Source organism: Crocodylus siamensis, chromosome 4 (genome assembly GCF_052110815.1).
Source record: "Crocodylus siamensis isolate JL-2025a chromosome 4, ASM5211081v1, whole genome shotgun sequence".
In the NCBI taxonomy this organism is placed as follows: domain Eukaryota; kingdom Metazoa; phylum Chordata; order Crocodylia; family Crocodylidae; genus Crocodylus; species Crocodylus siamensis.
The window spans coordinates 137,744,760-137,761,877 of record NC_143398.1 but is presented as its reverse complement, the minus strand read 5'-3'; the positions used below and the strand labels follow the sequence as shown (position 1 = coordinate 137,761,877).

At 46.7% G+C, this 17,118-nt stretch overlaps 1 protein-coding gene across 2 annotated transcripts in view; it reads left to right on the top strand.

Moving 5' to 3' along the window:
• The window catches only part of KCNA6 (potassium voltage-gated channel subfamily A member 6), a 45,554-nt gene that overhangs the window by 16,502 nt on the left and 11,934 nt on the right, over positions 1-17,118 (top strand). Inside the window, exon 3 of one of the 2 annotated variants that reach the window (XM_090043887.1) lies at positions 10,346-10,460. The exons of the other annotated variant lie outside the window; for it this stretch is intronic. The gene's annotated coding sequence lies outside the window, so the exon portion shown is untranslated. Of the gene's footprint in view, positions 1-10,345; positions 10,461-17,118 lie in introns of those variants that run through there. 2 annotated transcript variants of the gene reach the window in all.

Sequence of the window (17,118 nt, the reverse complement as noted above, 5' to 3'; positions counted from 1 at the left end):
CCATTTCCCAACAGAGGAGTATGCAGTCAGATCATTGCATCAGGAAGTCAGAGCTGGGTGCACTCTTTCTAGAATTCTGGAGTCTACCTGTTGCCGTGCAATTCTGTTTTTTTCCATTCATGCATAGGTTCAGCACTAAGCACTTTTCAGGCTGTCCTTGATAAGGAAACAATCAGGTTCCGTAACGCTCTGGAAGATTTTACTACTCTTATTTTCCTGAGTTGAAGGTACACTAGAACAATACACACAGTATTGACTGAAATATTTTTGATGGAACATTTTGTTGAAAAAATACCTTTTTCATAGATTCATAGACATTTGGGTTAGAAGATCATTGAGTCCAACCCCCTGCCTTAGGGGCAGAAAGTCAGCAGGGATCATAGGATCCCAGGAAGATAAACATCCAAATGTCTCTTGAAGGCATTCAAAGTAGGTGCTTGAATCATCTCTGGCGGCACTCTATTCCAAACCTTGGGGGCTCTGGCAGTGAAGAAGTTCTTCCTTATGTCCAGCCTTAAACGGTCCTGGAGGAGTTTGTGACCATTCAACCTTATCATCCCTTGGGGCGCTCTGGTGAACAGACATTCACCCATATCCTGGTGGTCACCCCTGATAAACTTATAGGTGGCCATCAGATCACCCCTGAGCCTGCGCTTTTCCAGGCTGAAGAATCCCATGGCTCTCAGCCTCTCTTCATAAGGTTTGTTTTCCTGACCTCTGATCATGTGCATGGCTCTCCTCTGGACTCTCTCAAGTTTCTCCACCTAGTTTTTGAATTGTGGAGCCCAAAACTGGATGCAGTACTTCAGCCTCACCAAGGCTGAGTACAATAAGAGAATGACATCCTGGGATTTGCTTTACTAGCTGCAATAACACATTGAAGGCTCATGTTCATCTTCTGGTCAATCAGGACCCCCAAGTCCCTTTTGTCTGTAGCGCTAGCCAGCGTGGCACTGCCGAGCCTATAAGCATGCTGCAGGTTTTTCTTCCCAAGGTGGAGAACCTTGAATTTCTTGGTGTTGAACACCATCCGGTTCTCATCTGCCCATTTCCTGAGCCTGCCCAGGTCAGCCTGGATCACCCTCCTGTCCTCAGGTGTGCACACTTTATCCCAGAGCTTGGTGTCATTGGCAAACTTGGCCAGTCCGCTTCTGACACCAATGTCCACATCATGAATGAAGATGTTGAATAGTATAGGCCCAAGGACAGAGCCTTGAGGGACCCCACTGGTCACAGCGCACCACAGCGATTGACTTCCATCAACCACCACCTTCTGGGTCCTACAACAGAGCCAATTCCCAAGCCAGTGGATCGTGGTGAGGCCGAGCCCACAGTTAGCCAGATTTGCTAAGAGATGATCATGGGATACCAGATAGAAGGCTTTTTTAAAGTCAAGATATATGACATCAATCTCTTCCCCCTTGTCCAGGTGATAGGTCACCTGGTCGTAAAAGGAAATAAGATTGGTCAGGCAATACCTATCTGCAACAAACCCGTGCTGGCTATCCCTCGGGATGTTTCCATTGGCCAGTCCGTTAAGAATGGCCTCTTTGATTATCTTTTTTAAGACCTTCCCCAGGATAGAGGTCAGGCTGATGGGCCTGTAGTTTGCTTGACACACTTTCCTCCCTTTCTTGAAGATAGGCACCACATTGGCCTTCTTCCAGTCTTTGGGCACTACACCAGAGTGTCAGGAATTCTTGAAGATCTGTGCCAGGGGCTGAGCTATGATGCTTGCCAGCTACTTGAGTACCCTGTGGTGTAAACTGTCAGGGCCAGCTGACTTGAAGGTGTCCAGACTCTTAACGTGTTCCTTCATAAGGTCAGCATTGATGGAGGGTAAGGAATCTCTCTCACCTGGGCCTCCCTGTCCCATAATGGGCAGGGGTGTCCCATGGGACTGATAAAAGACTGACACAAAGTACCCATTTAGCGAGTTGGCTTTTTCCTGGGAGTTGGTTGTCAGTTGTCCCATCTGGTTTAGCAGGGGTCCAATGTTGGCCTTGCTTTTCCTCCGGCTCCCCACATATCTAACAATGTCACTTTTTATTGTCCTTGATACTTGTAGCTAGTTGGAGTTGCTTTGCAGCCTTGGCTTTCCTGGTTCACTCCCTGCAGGTACAGACCAGTGCAGAATATTCCTTCTTGGAGGTGGATCCAGTCCTCCATCCTTTATAGGTCTTTCTTTTTAGACCTAGGAGGTCCACTAGTTCCCTGGAGAGCCAGGGGGGCTGCTGTGCCCTTTTGCTGCCTTTCCTCCAAGATGGACTAGACTTTGCTTGTGCATCCACGATCGCTCAACCACTGAGCTGAGGAGCAACCACTTGTCCTGAACTCCCCTGACCTTTGGGTTGTGGCCCATTAGGGCCTCACTGACAAGCCTCTTGAGCTTGTCATAGTCAGCTTTCCTGAAGTCAAGGACGTCTGTTTGCTGACTGACTTGCCAGCTTTATGGTAGATGGTAAAGGTGATCAGCTTGTGGTCACCGTCACCCAGCTTCCCTTAGATCATTAGGTCGCTGATTAGATCGTCCCCCGTTGCCGGAACCAAGTCGAACAGTGCTTTACCTCTCATCAGCCCATAGAATTCCTACATCAGATAGAGCTCATCCACGCATGAGAGAGAGCTTTGTGACCACTCTGATTTGGCCGAGCGCTCTTCCCACGAGACATCTGGGTAGTTGAAGTCTCCCATGACAACCATGCACTGGGAGCGTGTGGCCTCAGCCAATTCCCTGGCGAACTCCTGGTCAAGCTCTTGATCCTGGGTAAGAAGTCTGCAGTAGCCTCCCACCAGTGTGTTCCCTGTCCTGTGTTCCCCATGGATTTTAACCCAGAGGGTCTCCAGTTGTCCACCCTGGGCACCAATGTCAACTTGCAGCTTTCCTTGACCTAGAGAGCTACACCCCTGCCCCTTTTGTCCACTCGATCTCTCCTTTAACTATCTATACCTGTGGCCCAGTCATGGGTAGAGTCCCACCAGGTCTCTGTTATCTGTATGATGTCATCATTATTTGTGTTAAGTAGGAGGACAAATTCCTCCTGTTTATTCCCCAAGCTCCTGGCATTTGTGTACAGGCAAGCAAGTGTCCCTTTGGGGCCCTTGCCTTGCCTACAGCTTGCTCCAGGGATGGGGCAGGGATGGGCTCCCTTAAGTGCCTTGGCCTGCTGGCTTTGCAAGGGTTGCTCATGGTAGTCCCCCCGTCCCTCAGTGGGCTTAGTTTAAAGCCTGGTGGAACAGGTCAGCCAGTCTGGCTGAGAAGAGCCTCCTCCCCAGGGGAGAGAGGTGGAGGCCATCTCTTCCCAACAGCTTGTTGCCTCTCTCACCAAAGAGTGGACTGTAGTCATGGAAGCCAAAGCCTTCCCAATGACACCAGCGCCACAGTCTTTGGTTCGCTACCTCAGTCCTCCTCTCCTTCCTCAGCCCGTAGCCCGAAGCTGGGAGGATTGATGAAAACACCACTTGCGCCCCTAACCACTTAAGCCCCGCTCCCAAATCCCTGTAGCGCTTCATGATCTGGCTGGGATTGCTCTGAGCCATGTCATTCGTGGCCACACGGATAAGGAGCATAGGGTAGTAGTCATTGGGCTGAAGGAGCTCAGGGATCTTCTCCGCAATGTCTCTGATTTGGGCTCCCAGGAAGCAGCAGACATCTTGGGCTAAGGGGTCAGGGTGGCAGATTGCCCCCCCTCAGTCCCCTTCAGGATGGAGTATCCCACAACAAACACATTGTGTTTTGTCTTAAGGAGAGCAGGGGCAGTAGCTACAGTTGAGCTTATGTTGTCTGCAGGAGCTGGCAACTTAGCAGGCTCTGCTGGGGTTGCAAGAGGTTTGTACCTGTTGCAAAGCTCCAGTGGGGCAGGGTCCTTGGTGCGGTGGCCTTGGGGCCCTTGACCACCTGGGTCCAACCCCAGCATGGGAGGTCCCTGAGTCCTCCCTTGTCCTGGAGGGTGACCGTGGTCTATCCTCTGCCTCCAGGGGGAGAAAGGCCTGGCAGTAGGAGTTTATCTCCAGCTCACCATCCCTGTTGGCACATAGTCTCTGGATTGTGGCCTGGAGCTCCTCCAGCTGGCACACCAGAGACCCCGAAAGGGATCAGACCTCACAAGGGGAGGTGGCCATGCTCCTGGACCCCAGAGCCTGAAAAAGTATCAGGCAGCCCCCGCAGCTGAGAGCCTGACGCTCCATCTGCATGGAGCCCAGAACCATGGGCTCCATCTGGGTGGAGGCCTCTGAGGAGCCAGGGGCGGGGGCCACAGACCCTGAGAGGGCCCTCGGGTTGCGGTGCATGCCTATCTGCATGATGCCGTTGGTAGGCCAGCTGCAACTGGGACTGCATACCCTAGGGGGCTCACAGGCAGGGTGTCGGGGCCTCCTGCTTAGCCTCCTGTGCAAACTTGCTGACTTGTGCGCCCGGCCCAGAAGTGTGCCTGTTTGCGCAGCCTGTTCGCAAGGCTCTGGTCACATGGGTGGGTGAAGTAGGAGCCGGGGAGAGGGGTATAACCCTCCTCATCTCCACTCACCCACCTCCCAGCTGGCTATGTCCCTCCCACCATGGGCCCCTGCTTACTTGCAGGCAGGCTGGGGCTCATCGGGGATCCTGGGTTCACCAGGGTGCAGTGGGCTTTCACCCACAGATCTCGCTCCAGAGCCGGGACCCTATTGCGGCTTCTGCTATTGTTGGGCCCTTTTTTAAACTCCGCACATGTGCAAAAGGGCTGGCCAGTGCCGCACTGCTCTCGGGGGGGCTAGGAGGGGACAGGTGAGTGGCTTGTGCGTCAGCAGCCCGGTTGCGTGGCTCCCTGGGGGGCCGGGCCAAGTAGGAGCTGGCGGGGGGGGAGGGGGCGTGACCCTCCTCGTCCCCACTCACCCACCTCCCGGCTGGCTATATCTCTCCCAGCATGGACCCCTGCTTACAGGCAGGCAGGCCAGGGCTCGTCGGGGGTCCTGGGGTCTCTCCTGGGGGTCCCTGGGCTCACGGGGGCGCAGCAGGCTTTTTCACCAATTGAACCTTTTTTTTTTTTTTTTTTGATGGAGCATTTTACTTTCAATGAAATGTCATTAAAAAGTGAAAAACAGTGTTTTGAAACTATTAATCTTGATTCAACATTTGTGGAACCTTTTAATTAAGTTGTTTTGAAATGACTTATTGTTTAGAAATATATTTCCATTCCAATATTAAAAAAGAGAATTGAAATCAGTTTCTAAGTTGTTAAAACAAAAGATTTTAACCAAAAATAAAATATTTTGAATGTTTCATTTGATGAAAAATATCCACATTTTGTCCAGATATGGGACTGTTTTATTTTTAGTGTATTACATTTCTTCATGGACTAGAAAGTCATTTTTGGCCACCTCTAATTATAATAATTGATTGTCCCACCTATCACTAGTAGAGTGATACATGGACACCTATTCTCTTTGCACGTCTCTGTGGTATTGAAATGGAATGGGGCATGGTGGGAGGTTGGAGAAGGTAGTTTGGGCTGAATCCAATTGCATGTCCTGCACCTAAATGTCATATGCATGCACGTAACTTTAGTTTTTGGGACTTAGACAAAGTTTGAGGTTCTGTTTTGCTTTGCTGTCCTATGTACATACCTACCAGAAGCAAAGAGGTGGTTGCATCAAAGGAAAATCCTCCCATATTCTAACTCAATAATCTAGTGGGTATGGCAGTTACTTAGAGGGGATTTGAATCTGCATCTCCAGCACAGTGCTTTGTCTACCAGGCCACAGGTCAAACATTATTCAGCCCTCCTCTTCAGGCTAGCTCTTGAGGCTAGCCTTGCATTTAATATTCATTGGATGAAATGTTTAGGGAAAGTTTTTGCTCCATTAGAAGCTAGAATACAGGCCCCCCTCCCTTGCAGAGCAGCAGCCATCTTACTGATCTGGCTTATTCATTTCTTTCCTGGTCCAACATTACTCTCTGTCTTGGCTACCCATTTGCAAAAGCAGGGCTGCAGAAGAGATTGGATAGCCTGTGCCCTGATGATTAGGGCTCTGTGCTAGGGAACAGGAAATGCAAGATTCAAACTCCTTCTGACTGAGAGGTGCCTAGATGCTGCATTTCCTGTTCCCTTGGTAAATGCACTAACCACTTGACCATTTGATTAAAGAGTAGGATGGCTCTTTTCCCATCTCCCACTGCTAGCTTTGGGTTTTTGTGACTTAAACACATAAGGCTGCATAAGTCCTGAAATTTACCTGCTTACAGTAGTGTAAGGGTGATGATGTAGCCATGATGGGCCAGAAATTATGTGAGGCAAAGACTTCTTAGGGTGATATCTTTTATTGGACCAGCTATGTAGTTGGAATAAAGTTAGAGCAGCTTTTCAATACAAGACATTCTGCATCAGGTCAGGTCTCTGAATGAAAGCTTCTCTAACTTTTTCCCACTACATAGTTGGTTCAATAAAAGGTATCACCCTCAGAAATCTTTTTCTGCGTAGATAGAGCATGCCCAGTGGGTGTGCACATGCATGTGTAACCAGAGCTATGCATAGGTGCCAAAAGCTTCAGTTACATGGCTGTGCACTTTAAGATCAGAAAGTAAAATTAGGATGTAGCCCTTTGAGTCTAAACATAGAGAATTTATACATTGCTAGGTTTCAAGTATGGATTAGGTAAAAAGGCTTTTCTCATGCTTGGTCATAGCAACTGTAAGAAAGCATCCCAGGGTTAAAAGGTTGTATAATTAACCCAGATCACTTTGTAGTGCAGCATGCTTTGATGGACTGTGCTGTGTCTGTGAATTACATGTTCATGTAAAATGTTGCCATTTGAGAGAGGCTTCATGCAAAAAATCATCAGATCACTGAGAAGAGAGAACATACGTACCCATGAATAATACATGTTCCCTACCATGCAGCAGGTAGTCCTTCAGCATCTTGTTATCTATATATGTTACTAAATAACAAAACGAATTCCCTGGTTGTAATGAGAGGAAGGATGCACATATCTAGTAAGAAAGGGTGGTCCTTGCTGTGGTAGTCAGTCTTCTGCTACTCCTATATCCATATACCTGATTCAGGGAAGTCCCAGTGACACACAGGCTCTGTATATTGAAGTAGATAGGTGGTAAACATTCTTTGAAGGTTAATTATGCCTAACAAGTTTGAGCAGGGAATGTCAGAATGGGCATTGATCACCTGAGAATTGAATCAATAGGCTAAGAGCAAAGAGACCATAGGTGAAGGATAAGAAGGATGGTTTTATAGCTGCATTACACTGACCATTTGGGTTTGGTTCCTGGCTCTTTCTTCAGCCTCTTGCATGACTGTGCAAAAGTCCCTTTGGGTGTGCCTTTAGCATGACAGTGCGCCCTGCCCGCATGTTTCCACACAAAGGCTCCAAAACTGGTAGAATACCTTGGAGACTTTTGTGCAGCATCCCCTAAAAGCTGCTTTCAAGCACCTTGGAGACCAAGATCTCAAGAGCAGCCACAGAGGGATGACCTCTGGGAGAAAATGGTGAGGGGGCTGGGGCACATGACTTATGAGGAGAGGCTGGGGGAACTTATTTAGTTTGGAAAAGAGAAGATTGGGAGGGGATTTGATATAGTAGCCTTTAACTGGACAACTAAAGGGTGGTCCCAAAGAGAATGGAGCTAGATTGTTCTCAGTGATGACAGAACAAGGAACAATGGTTTCAAGTTGCAGCAAGGGAGATTTGGGTTGGATATTAGAAAAAACTTCCTGACTAGGAGGGTGATGAAGCACTGGAATGAATTGCCTAGAGAGATAGTGCAATCTCCATCCTTGGAGATTTTTAAGGCCTGGCTTGACAAAGCCGTGGCTGGAATGAACTAGGTGGGAATGGTCCTGCTCTGAATAGGGGGTTAGACTAGATGACCTCCTAAAGTCCCTTCCAACCTTAATTTTCAATGACTTTGAGGTATCTTCACTGGCTTATTTCTGAGTTTGAGCAGGACAGATGCAGGACTATCTTGGGCCTGAAGAAGACACTGCTGTGGTATACACAGGCCCTTAATCTCTGAGGGTCTATGTCTGTGCACAGCACAACACAGTGCCATACAGAGACACCTGAGCTAAGTGAAGGAGCAAGCCTTGCTTTTCAGCAGACCTGATTAGACCAGGCAGAGCACTAAGGTAAACTGGCTATACTGCTTCCAGTACCTGGACTTGCTCAGGTAGTTCATATAGCACTGTGTTGTGCCTTGCAAATACTTCCTCTCCACCTCAGTTCCTCAGGTGTAAAATGAGGTAATAGTCCTTCATTTGTCCACCCCTTCTCCCATTCAAACCTCTAAACTCCTTGGAGCAAGTAAGTTCTCTTGCTGTTCATACAGCACCAAGCACAATGGAGCACCACTCTTGCTTGTGGATGCCAGGCATGACTGGAAAAGTAGTTAATATGTACGCAGAGTGGTTAAAATGAAATGGAAAGAGGCATTTTGTCTCCAAAACCAATAGCAATGCAGTTGAATATGAAAAACCATCTCTAGTGCCTGCTAGCTTTACGTTGGCTGGGGCCTGGTCCTTCAATGTGCTGGTGTCAAGGGGAATCTGTTTCTCACAGGATCAAGCTTAACATTATGCAGGCTGTAGCCCTGTCCTTTATGATTTTCCATTCCCTTGTGCACAGTTCTCTGTGATTAAAGGTTGTTAAGCATTTCCAGTGGACAAAGCCTAGGATTGACTTATTGCTGGGATAAATAGAAAGCTGGCAGCAAAGGTAACTGAAAGAGGCTGAGGTTGACTATTCTCAGCTTGTCTGGAAAAAGTAAATCAAAATACGTATAGGAGCCTTTCATCCTGAGACTGCTGTATGCTATACAGATATAAAAGCAAAAGGAAATAACAATGGAGAAGCTGGGACAGAGCTCACCAGTTATTTCTGTCACAGTTTTGTATCAGCTCTTCAAGTACTAATGTGACTCAGATGCTCGCTTCACACCAATGTCAAGCACTCCAAATCTGGCAGGATCATTTGATCATTTATTTTTAATGGCAGCTTTAAAAACCCAGCATCTGATCCTCCTAAATGTTCTGCTGGTGTTCATGCCTTTAACTCCTTTCAAGGAGCACAAGGGTACAGAACAGACAATTGCAGCTCCTTGTATTTTATATTTAGTTATGTATTAGTAATTCAGCAGCAGAAAGTGTGTGATAGGGATGAGATGAAATCTACCACAAACTCCTTACTGCGATAAATGACTGAGATGTAGGAGATAGTTCAACTGCACCTTTTCTGGGTGGGGGGCTTTGCATGGTTGGGTACCAGTCATGACACATCATGTAGGTTTTCTGGAATATTTAAAAAAAACAGGTTTTATACTCAGTATATAGTAAGTTGGTCTGAGGTACGTGGGTCCAGATCCTCACATGGTGTAGTGGACTGGTGTAGTTCCACTGACACTACTGAATTTATATTGCTTATGTACTTGGACAAGGGTCGTTGTCCACTGAAGGACTATTTAGTCTCTGCTTGTTTTCTGTTCAGCACCCACCACAATAGAGCTCTTGGTGTTAGTGCATCATAAATATTGCAGTATTGTTAATACTATATTTTCTTGCATAGATACAACCCCAGATAAGATACACAACTTGGAAAGGCAGAATGAATTTTAAAAAAGACTTTTCCATGACAGCCTCTGCCAGGGGTCCACAGCCGGCAGCAAGGGAGCCTACCATGCAGCTTTACTTTCACTTTCCCTTGGCAATACTATTACTGTATTTTCTCATATGTAATGTGCACCTGAATTTCCAGTATCTGGATTCTGGGAAAAAAGGTGGCATCATATGGGGAAAAAAAATATGGTAGCTGATGTGACCATTGCAACAGCTGACATAATGCAGGAACACTGTAGACTTCAGCATTTTTTCATTGTTTTTGTAACAGAAAAAAAGAAATTAGCTCCTGTTTTGAGTGCTCAGTCCTGCAGATTGTCTTGGAACAAAACCAAAATCCTCCTGGAATTTTTGTTGGAGTTTGGGCTGGGTGTATTCTGCCAAGGGTTTGTGTGTCCGAATGGATGGATGGTTGGCCTGCCACTCAGGAGCCCTGGATTCTGTTTTCTGCTCTCCTGTGGGTCTGAGGGCTGGCCTTAGATGAGTCATTTCCCTCTTTCTGTGCTCTGCTTCCCTGTCTATAAAATTAACTTCATAAAGTTCTTTGAATTTTTTAGTGCTAAAATTCTCACAGAAAAACCAGGAGGTGTGGTGTCAGTTAATTTTCTCCAAACTGATTTTCTCCTCCTTTTTCTGATGCTTTATTTTGCATCAAAAAACAGTGCTCACAGCCCTCACTGTGACTGGCTGCATGACTTTTAATAAGGACATTAGCTTTTCAGCGGTTTTATTTCTGAATTTCTTCACAGCTTCCACTTATCCAAATGTAAGGCAAATGAGATGCTACCTCTGGTTCCTTCCTCATGAAATAGGGATATTGGGAGTAACCATCGCTGGTGTGTTTCCACTGAAATCAGTAGAACTGTACACTCTGTAAGTCTTCCATATGGTGAAGGTGGGCACATAAAATTAACTAAAATAGCCAGAATCAAAAGTTTTATGCTTAGCATAAACCTAACTGTAAGTGGAATTGTGTACGTTAGCTTGATATGCAAAGTATGCAGTAAATGTAGGGTCTTCAGTTTATTGGCTTATATTTGCTCCCATTGAAGTTAATGGGATTTTAACAGACTTCTGTGTAAGCAGTATTAGACCAGCATCAAGCTTTGTTTTTTTTTAATTTCACCTGAACTCCCCATTTTTATTATTATATAAATATAAAAATGACATTGAAGACTTCTCTGATCCCGAATTCATTGTGACCAAGCCCTGACTGAAGTTACTGAGCTTTTGAACGAGCCCTGTGTTTGGAGAGCGAATACTGCTTCTGAGCATGCAAATTGTGGCTAAGTACAAACAATCAAAAAGCCTAAGGCTGAACTGATTCAATCTTTGCAGGTTAGTTTAAGCCAGTGTTTCTCAACCCATGGGTCACAAAGCAAAAGTGGGTTGCAAAAATATATGAAAGGGTTGCAAACAATCGCAGGAAAACATGGAAAATAATGAATTTTCTCCTTTAAAAGAGAAAAACATAGGAAATCGCACATTTCCTCTTGCAGGTTGGCAGAGTTCCAGCTTGCAAGGGGCTACTTCGGGCTGGGTAAAGGAGGAGGAGGAGGGTGATCAGCTAGGGGCCATCATGTACATGTGCATGTATACATGCATGTGACAGCCAGGCAGCATGGAAAGCAGCTCCCACAGCTCCCTCCAGGTAAGTCTATGGGGGTGGGGAGGGGTGTAGATGACACGGTAGAGGGGGATTCAGGGCACATGCCCTCAAGATCTGTGCACCCACAGTGGACACAGGGCTGCAGTCTGGCTGGACTGGCATGGGCAGGAGCTACCTCTGTGGCTCAGCAAGCAGCACCTGGTGCAGGACAGCAGAGTAGGGCAATGAGACTCATTGCTGCTGCTGCTGGGACCCTGCACCAGCCGTGCCACCAGCAGTGCAAGGAGTAACAGTCAGGGGGGTCCATGCTATGCTTACCTCTTCCCACAACCAGCTGCTTCCCTCAGGCCATGGCTCTACCCTAGAAGGGAGGTGGAGTAGTGGGCAGCATAGATGGCCTGAAGGTTGTGATGGTGGCAGCTGAGCCACGGCAATGGGGCAAAGCCATGGCCTGGCACATGAGTAGCTGGTGGCCCCCTTCCAATCCATTACCCCTCACATTGCTGGCGGTATTGTTGACATGGGGTTCCTGGCAGTGACAGAAATGAGTCTCGCCACTCTGTTCCGCCCTTCTATGCCAGGTCCCACCTTCTAGGCTGCAGGGGCAACTCCTGCCTGTGCTGGTCTGGCCAGGCTGAAGCCGAGGGGTGGGAGGCTGAATCTGAGGGGTGGGAGGCTGCCGGTTGGGACTGAGAAGCACCAGCAGGCCAGGGGGCTGGAAATCAGGAGTGAGAGGCACCAGCAATTTGCATTGTGCAAATTGTACAATGATATATGCCACTTGGGAGTAATGGAGGGCCACATGTTGATATTGTTGTTAATATTTTCCTATTGATGTTGATTTCTGTCTTTAAAATTAAGACTGTAGATCTGCTTCAGCTTGTAGTGTGTAATAAGTATTTTTGGGCTAAAATACTTGTGTGTTTTCTGCTGGGCTGGGACTGGCCATCAGCGTTTACCAATGGGTCCTGGTACAAAAAAGGCTGAGAATCATTGGTGTAAATGGTATAGATTTTATAGACATTTGGGCTGGAAGGGACCCCGGAGGATCATCAAGTCCAGCCCCCTGCCCCAGGGGCAGGAAGTCAGCAGGGATCATAGGATTGAACTGATAAGGAAGTGAACAGACACTCATTCACTTTTGATTCAAGAAATTCAGTCTCATGCCTACAATGGCTCAGGCCAGAAGCAAGGGGGTGGGGGGATGGGGGCTGCACTAGAGCACACTACCTTGCTTGGCTAGGGACAGACATTGAAAAAGCCTGAGCCTGAATTGATTCAATTTTTGCAGGTTAGTTTAACCTGGTTAGGGGCTAAGTTAGTTTTGTAACCAGAAAGACATCCCAGAAATGCAGTCATATGCCTGCAGTGGCTCAGGCTAGAAGCTGAGGGGTGCTAGAGCAGCCCTCCCTTCCCTTCCACAGAGCTGAGCTGAGCGGGGAGTGGCAGGGCCCTGGCATGGTGCTATGATTCGTGAGGGGTTTCCCTACCTCCTGAGCAGCCCAGCAGGGAATTTTATCATCTCTAACTTAGCGTTTATCACCCCATTAAGAAAACAACAGAAGGACATCAGCAGCTACCTGTTGATTCTGCCTTTGTCCCCCACAGCTCAGAGGTAGCCAGTATGTGGTCTACTAGCCAATGCTGAGAGGTGTCTGTGAGGGATGGGAGAATGACTGCTTAGCACAGAGAGGGGAGGGAAGTGGGGGAGCAGAAGCCAGGCAGATGCCTGCAGACACTGCTGGAGCTGCAGCTAGGGAGAAGAGGAGAGGAGCCAGCCCTGCTGTGGAGCAGAGAGCCCCACCCAGCCCAGAAAGCATGTTGGGATGCTGGGGGACTGTGAGTTAACTTCAGTCTGGTGGGGATCTGAAACAGAAGTTCAATAAACCAATTTGACCTAAATCTGTTAAGTCTGACACTACATCTATCCAGGTTTATCTTAAACTGGTTTCAGCCATTTTCAACCTAGTTTATGTGAACTGAACTTCTGTTTACATTACAGATTTGAACCAGTTTCTGATCACTTATGCCCGTTTATGTGTAATTCTTGTCCCTAGCCTAAGTGCTTATAGCATCCTGCTTCCATCTTCTTCTCCCTGTTTTGAGGAACAGTGCCTTTGCCAAGGCCCATTCTTGTTACATTTATAACAGACCCCAGCACGACTGCTTTGTTTTGGAATAATGCCAAAAGTTCCAATTCATTTATATTTAATCATACATAGAAATGTCATGAAGATGTATGTCTAGGTAATTTGGATTAAAAATAGCAGCGCAAATGAAGCAAGTTAGGTCACAGCTCAATTTAGGAGCTCAAATTAAAAGCCTGTAAAGGAGTTTGGGGTTGAAATCAAGCTGCTAATCTGGTTAAAACTTGTTTGCTAAGGCTGTGCAAAGCTTCGGTCCCTGATTCTATTCGGTGGAGATTTGACCCGATTCTCTGAATCTGAATTGAATCAGAGGACCCTTTAATCTCTCTGAATCCATTTGAACAAATTAGGCAATTTGGAGATGGACACAGATTTAAATGTTTTTTTCCTACATGCCTCTAGATAGCAGGGCCTCTGAATGCTCCTGTGCTGGGACAGATGCAGCATCCTACAGAAGCACAGGGGGCTTCCCAGCGCACTCGGCAGCAGACCCAGAAGTGGACCAGAAGCACTTCTGGTCCACTTCCTGGACCACCAGGGAGTGCACAGGGGGTCCCCCCCCTGCACCCCCCTGGCTCGGTGACTGGTGTCTCTTGGGTCTGGGGGGCACCCGGGGTCCCCCTGCAGCTGATCGCTGAGCTGAAAGGGGACACGGGGGCAGCCTACATGCTTCTTGGCAAACCTGGTTCGCTGCCAAGCAAGCTGGAGAGCCCCCGTGCTCCTGTGGGATGCTTCATCTGCCCCAGCACTGCAGCGATCGTGATCTGTGCCTGCTACCTCAAGGTCTGTAGAAAAAAACTTTTAAAGCTGTGCTTGTGTCTGAATCACTGATTCACAGAATCAGCATCAAATCTTCAGATCCAGATTCAGCCAAATCTGACTGGGGACAGTGATCCATATCAATGGATTGAATCACTGTTTCCTGTTTCGGGTCGAATCCAAATTGAATAGGGCCCGTTTGCCACAGCCCTATTGTTTGCCCTGCTATTTTAATCAGAATTAGTTAACCCAAGTGGACATCTTACCTTGTATTGTTGTGGTTTAAATTTTACCAGGTGTGTAGTGCCACAAGCAGTTTGACTTGGGGGAGTTCAGAGTAAGGTAAGGAAAAGGCATTACACAGTATAGGCCTGATTGCCATGTCCTGGCACTTCCAAAGTTTGGTGAGAAGGTTTCAGTATCTGGAACACAACTCAGAGCTGAATGTCGAAGCATCAGTTCATCCCTACCATGGAGCTGTGGATTAGATGAGCACATATCGTATTTATTTCAGTCTTCTAAAATAGAGTGAACAAGATGATGTGGCAGTTTGGTAATTAGTAAGATTGCTAATTGAATTGGTGTTTGCACAGCACTTGGAACATATGAAGCTCTTTGTCAAGGACAAGTATTATTAATTAGTTTCAGATGTATTGACTGCAATTACTTAGTCGTATGATAAAACAGTTACTCTGTACACTGTGGGGTAGCTAGAATTGCCTGTATCCTATAGTGCTTATTCAGACAAAAATACTCCTAGAAATCAGCTGGGCACTTTAATAAGAGCAACCCTCGGGAACTGCTCTAATTAAAACATCCACAGCTTCTCGTGTATGCATCATCCTGCGCTTCAAAATGGTGGCGGGGCACTTTAAAGCTCTTTCAACAAGTGTTAGTTAAAGTGCCTCCACCACCTTTTTGAAGTACAGGAATGCTGAATGCACGCAGTGGTGAGGCTGATGGCGCGTGCTTATTACGCACTTCAGCAGCCTCAATTACATCAAATAATTGATTAATTGAGTCTGCTCCAATTCATGATAATTAGCACACATTGGAGCTGGCGTCAGGCATGTGTATAGATGCCCTTGGAGATTTTCCTGAACAAGGGCAGAGGGGGCAGGCCAGATGATGTGGTTTGGAAGAGTATGCAAAATTCAGATAAGTGGTACTTCGAACAAAGGGCAAAACATGACTCAGCATACTTCTAGGAAAAATTCACTGCTGGTGGCTGTGTCCTACCAACAGAGGCAGAAGGTATAGCCAGAAGCCAAAGATCACTTTGTAATGGGTGGCATAGTGCCATCTTGTGGATCCTTAAGTATGTAACTGGTAATAAAGCTTAAAATAGGATGGAGACAAATAGGCCAAAACCTATCATAGGTAGCTGTTGTGGAATCCCATGAAATACAGATTCCCTGCTTAATGTGTGAGGAAAGTTAGTCACCTCAGAAAGAAAGCCACTTAAAACCAGCATGCTTATATTCGGTGGTGCCCAGAAGCGAACTGTAAGACAGTGAAGGAAACTGGGCACGTTTACACATGCATTAATGTGCTTAAAAGTTAACCTGCATTAAAGCTAGTACCTCAGGGCATCTTGGATGCACCAGAGATTTGCTGCTTCTGAGCAGCCTTGACCAATCGAGCCTGCTCTGTGTGGGAGCTGACACACACCGCGCTGCACTGCTTGCAGTTGTATAAGCGGCAAAATGCGCATCAGCTCCAAGGTGTTTTAGTTCAGAAGTGCACTGCTGCCATTTTCTTTGTGCTGATGTGCCTTTCACCACTTATACAACTGTAAGCATTGCAGTGCGGGGCGCTTTTTAAAGCGCCTGGTGCTGCAGTGTTTGCATGTAAAAATGCCCGTAGGACACTTTTACATGTGCCTCGTAGGAGAGTGGGGGGCAGTGCTTTAATTAGAGCGGGTCTGAGAGGCGCCTTGATTAAAGTGTTGCAGTGTCTCATGCATCAGCATCCCTGCGCTTCAAACTGATGGTGGGGGAGCTTGAACTAAAGCTTGTAACTACCACACTCAGCAGACTCAAGTCTGCTCTGACACACAGTGTGTCAGAGCAGTCTCCGTGATTATGTATAGGCACCATTCATTGGGAGATGGTAGTAAAATGCTCATTAGCCTGTCTTAATTCACATTAACTAAAGAGCACGGTTTTTAAGTGACGCTTAATGTGCATTAGCCTATTTTAAAGTGCATTAACTAAATAGAACATTTTAGTGATGCTTTAATGTGCATTAAAATAAGCTAATGCACATTAAAGCACAAGTGTAGATGTGTCCACTGTGTGTGAAAAATTGGGTCACTTCCAAGACTTCAGGTGCTTTTAGGGTGGGATGGAGCTGAGTGCAGGAGCTCTGAGGATTTCAGTGTGGGACTTAAGCATCTAAGGTATTTTATGGACTTTTCCCCTACTGTCAAGGCTCCATGAGAGAGACATTAAAAAACACTGAATCCAGGATCATCCATATAACTGTTGATGTCACAGTTAAATAAAACATTTAACCAAAACATAAGATTCTGCAAGAGCATTACACAGGGCTGCAGTGAAGGACAGTAGGGGTCACACATGCACAGCAGAAGACAAACTTTGGTCACATAAGGAAGTTAACTTTGAGAAGGAACACAGGACTTGGGGTTTTCTCCACATATTGAGAGCCACCTAAGCAGAAAATGGTTATGAATCTCTCTCTGTCTCTCTCTCTGGAGACAGCTGCATTTGTATCTTGGTGCCACAGTGTGGCATCAGCCGTTCCTTGTTTCTATTGCTTTCCTTCTGTTTGTACCAGCCAGCAGCGGGGGAAAAAAACAATGCAGGGATTTACAGCTTCCTCATTTCATTTGAGACGGGACCAATCATCCATCTAATTAAAAGCATCGCTTTATTTTAATGTGACAATTACACGGTGCTTTTTACAATCAAATAGATCGGATCCCATACATCCAGTGCTAATCTGTCTGCTCAATCTCCTCTCCCTTATTCTCTAACAGTTTAGC